The following is a 5,179-nucleotide window of genomic DNA, read 5'->3' as shown; positions in this document are numbered from 1 at the left end:
TTTGTGGTATTGCTGAAATTCCAATTTAACTGTTGGAGCTGGACTGTTTAAAAGCCTGTCAAAAACTTATTATAGTGCACAATTTTCTTTGTTATTTAATCCTATTTTTCTTGGTGCTTGATACCCTTTAAGTACATATTTAATAGTTTGATAAAAATTTATATCAATGTTTTCGGTAAAATTTGATAGTATTTCCACTAGCTGGATTTTTTCAAAGGTTTCTTTGATTTTTCAGATTATTTTTCGTGTTTCTTTCCTTTGTTGTCTAAATTCATCTAAATGTTATTATCATTTGAACATCTCCATTTTCTTCACTTCTGAGCTCTTTGTTCTAGTGTTACTTCACACTCTTCGTTCCACAGTGTCTTCTTTTTATTCTTGGCAAGCACGAAAGTTTTCTCGGCTACTTTAGTAACTGGTTCCTGAAGTTCATGCCTATCACGTTTTTTTGTTGTCTTAGTTTCTTCTCTAAATCTGTTTATATTTTCTATTGTAATATTAGCTGCAGTGAAGTTATATCTGATGACTTTTATGGTTGAAATTTTTGTTTTCGATAGGAGAAATTTAATTTTAGTCTTAGTGAGTCGAAGTCCCCATTTATGATTACTTTAACATTCGTAATATGAATTATACATTTTCTAGATATGGCTATCTGATCCAGTTGAAATGCTCCTAGGTTTGGATTAGGAGATATCCAAGCTTTAGCTTTTCTTGGTAGTTTGGGAAAACGTGTGGATGTCAGTTTTAACTGGAACAGTTTACACAAGTTGATCCTTCTTTTACCATTTCTGTTTGTTCTTAAGTGTGCTGAATATTGGCCTACAGTATTCTTAAATTCCTTTTCCTTTGCAACCTCCGCGCTGAAGTCCCGAGACGCATTTTAAAGTTAATTGGTTACTATGGAGATTTCAGATTACAAAAAATCCCAAAACTGATTTACTTTCTGCAGATTTCTTCTGTTATCATCATTCATGGGTGCATGACAATTTATAAGGCAATAGCTTTTATTCTTGCACTTTATTGTTGACGCGGACATTCTTCCTGATTTCGACTTAAATGCTGTTACAGTTGGCTCGTTTTCTCATTTTTCTTTCTGCTGGTTTCCCTTCATAATTTCTATAGTGTTATGTGTCAACTACATTCTCATCTGCGAATCTCATTTCCGGCACCGTTAAAATTTGTACAAGTTTGTTCTGTAGAAATAATTCGAATTCCTCCTGCTTCCCGATTTTCAGAAGAGAATCTACATTTAATGTTCTAAAAGTAGTATTTCTTCTTGAACGCCCGCCGGAGTGGCCGAGTGGTTCTAGGCGCTACAGTCTGGAACCGTTCGACCGCTACGGTCGCAGGTTCGAATCCTGCCTCGGGCATAGATGTGTGTGATGTCCTTAGGTTAGTTAGGTTTAAGTAGTTCTAAGTTCTATGGGACTGATGACCTCAGAAGTTAAGTCCCATAGTGCTCAGAACCATTTGAACCATCTTCTTGAACTTAAACCCAAAAAGCTTTTGAGTATCGTCCTTCTTAGTCCATCTCTGCGTCACCGCAAATGTTGGGGCTTCCTAGAATCCCAGGTCCCAATGAATTACAAGAAGTCATGTTCCTCTGTTCCTCTTGAACACACACACACACACACACACACACACACACACACACACACACACATAATTGGTCCAAATGGCTCTGAGCACTATGGGACCTAACTTCTGAGGTCATCAGTCCCCTAGAACTTAGAACTACTTAAACCAACTAACCTAAGGACATCACACACATCCATGCCGGAGGCAGGATTCGAACCTGCGACCGTAGCGGTCGCGCGGTTCCAGACTGTAGCGCCTAGAACCGCTCGGCCACTTCAGCCGGCCACACACACACACACACACACACACACACACACACACACACACACACACATATATATATATATATATATATATATATATATATAAACTGGAGAGCTAAAGAAACTGGTACACCTGCCTAATATCATGCAAGGTCCCCGCGAGCACGCTGCAGAAGTGCCGCAACACGACGTGGCATGGACTCGACTAATGCCTGAAGTAGCGCTGGAGAGAACTGACACCATGAACCCTGCAGGACTGTACATAAATCCGTAAGAATACGAGGGGATGGAAATCTCTTCTGAACAGCACGTTGCAAGGCATCCCAGATATGCTCAATAATGTTGATGTCTTGGAAGTTTAGTGGCCAGCGGAAGTGTCTAATCTCATAAGAGTGTTCCTAGAGGCTATCTGTAGCAATTCTGGACGTGTCTGGTGTCGCATTGTCCTGTTGGAATTGCCCAACTTCGTCGGAATGTATGTATCTAGACGTTTCAGGGGTCCCATATCACTCCAACTGCACACGTTCCGCACCTTTACAGAGCCTCCACCAGTCCTCTCCTGACATGCAGGTCCATGGATTCATGAGGTTGTCTCCATACCCGTATACTTCCATCCTCTCGATATAATTTGAAACAAGACTCCCCCGACCATGTTTCCAGTCATCAACAGTCCAATGTCGGTGTTGACGAGCCCAGGCGAGGCGTAAAGATTTGTGTCGTGCAGTCATGAAGGGTACACGAGTGGGCCTTCGGCTCCGAAAGTCCGTATGTATGATGTCTCGTTGAATGGTTCGCACTCTGACACTTGTTGATGGTCCAGCATTGAAATCTGCAGCAGTTTGCTGAAGGATCGCACTTCTGTCACGTTGAACGAGTCTCTTCAGTCGCCGTTGGTCCCGTTCTTGTACGATCTTTTTGCGGCCGCACCAATATTGGAGATCTGATGTTTTACCGTATTCCTGATATTCAGGGTACACTCGTGAAAAGGTCGTACTGGAGAATCCCCGTTTCATCGCTACCTCGGAGATGCTGTGTCCCATCGGTCTTGCACCGACTATAACACCACGTTCAAACTCACTTAAAATCTTAATAACCTGCCACTGTGGCAGCAGTAACCGATCTATTAACTGCGCCAGACATTTTTTGTCTTTCATAGGCGTTGCTGACCGCATCGCCGTATTCTCCCTGTTTACGTATCTCTGTATTTGAATACGCATGCCTGTACCAGTTTCTTTGGCGCTTCAGTGTTTATATACTTAAAAAAGTATATAGCCTACGTTCGGTAAAATTTATTAGATCGCAATGTAAACATTTGAAGTAAATCGGTCGGGAACTTTTCCAGATTTTTGATAACAACGTTAAACAACGACTTGTATTTATGTTATGTTATAGTACAGATGATCTGACAGATAGTGTGAGTAGCACTCTGCGAGTGTCTGCTGATAACGCTGTGATGTATAGAAATGAGTCGTCATTGAGCGACTGTAGGAGAATACATGATGACTTAGAAATAGTTTCTATTTGCTGTGATGAATGGCATCTTTCTCTGAATGAAAAAAAATGTAATCTGACACGAGTGGGTAGGAAAAACTATCCCATGGTGTTTAAATACGGTATTAGTAATGTTCTGCTTTCGAGACAGTAACGTCGCCGCGCGGAGTGGCCGCACGGTTTGAGGCGCCATGTCACGGATTGCGCGGCGCCTCCCACAGGAGGTTCGTGTCCTCCTTCGGGCATGGGTGTGCGTGTTTTTCTTAGCATAAGTTAGTTTAAGTAGTGTCTAAGTGTAGGGACCAATGAGCTCAGCAGTTTGGTCCCTTAGGAAGATACACACACACACACACACACACACACACACACACACACACATTAATGTTGCACATCGATATGAAATGGAACGAACCATCACGGTCGGTAGTAGGGAAGTCGAATGGTCTACTTCGGTTTATTGGGCGAGTTTGATGAAAGTGTGGCTCATCTACAAAGGAGACAGCGTACAGAACACTTGTGCGACCCATTTTTGAGTACTATAAAGGTGTCTGGGATACACATCAGGTAGAATATAGAAAGAAATCGTAGAAATTCAGAAGCGTGCTGCTAGATTTCTAGGTTTATAGATATGTTTTGTGAACTCAAATAGGATCCATTGAGGGAAGACGACGTTCTTATCGCAAAACACTATTCAGAAAGTTTAGAGAACAACCATTTGCAGCTGGTTGTAGAGCGATTCTGCTGGGGCCAACGCACATGTTGCCTAAGGACCGGGAAGAAAAGATAAGTTAGGGCTCATACGGAAGCAGAGAGACGATACTTTTTTTTCTCTCTTTCCATTTGCTAGTGAAATAGGAAATGAAATGACTAGTGGCGGTACGTGGTAGCCTCTGCCATGCGGCATAGCGTGTCTTGCAGACTATGTACGTAGATGTAGATGTAGTTCATCAAAGGTCTCGTTAGCTACAAAGGGCACCAAGCGTTTTGAAAAACGTGCAGGCCATTCTTCTTTTCAAGAAGGTTCGCCGGACAGGTGCACATAATCTAGACCGACATCACTGCCGTTTGTTTGTTATAGAATGGTTCAACATGTTTTTTGCTCACTTATTACGACTTTTTTGCAGAACGAATATCACATGTGTTACACTCAACACGTATCAATGTCGCGAAATTCAGCTCGTTCTGTTCGTCCTTGGGAGGCAGAGCGCCTTAGATAAAGGCTGATGATCGATGTCGTCTTTCCTCGACGTCTGGAGGGCATTCGATAAACTTCCGTAGTACCGTGTGGTGCGAAAATAAAATAAAAAGTAGTTTAACGAGTATTGACGTAGACTTGCGACTGTATTCAGGACTTGCTGTCTGATAAGAACTCATCTACTTGTTTTTAAAGGTAAGAAATCGGTAGACGTAAAGGTAATTTCAGGAAGAAGAGGAGATTATTGTTTAACGTCCCGTCGACAACCAGATATTAGAGACGGAGCCCCATCTCGGATTAGGGAAGGACAAAGAGGGAGAGCGTTCGTGGATTTTCGAAGGAACCATCGCGATTTAGGAAAATCACGGAAAACGTAAATCAGGATGGGCGGACGTGGATTTGAATCGCCGTCCCCTCGAATGCGATTCCAGTGTGCTAAACACTGTGCTATGCCACTCGCTGCAATTTCGGCAGTATTATAGGGCCGCTATCGTTTTCAACATATGTAGGCTAAATTATCTAGTGGATATCGTCGGAAGGGTCGTTATCGTTTCCAACGTATATAGCCTAAATTATCTACTGCATGTCGTCGGAAGCTCCACGAGGCTCTTCGCAAACCATACTGTTGTTTATGGATGTCTTGCGGTGCCAG

The sequence above is a fragment of the Schistocerca cancellata genome, chromosome 5 (genome assembly GCF_023864275.1).
Source record: "Schistocerca cancellata isolate TAMUIC-IGC-003103 chromosome 5, iqSchCanc2.1, whole genome shotgun sequence".
NCBI classification, from domain to species: Eukaryota; Metazoa; Arthropoda; class Insecta; order Orthoptera; family Acrididae; genus Schistocerca; species Schistocerca cancellata.
Note: the sequence above shows the minus strand (reverse complement) of the source record.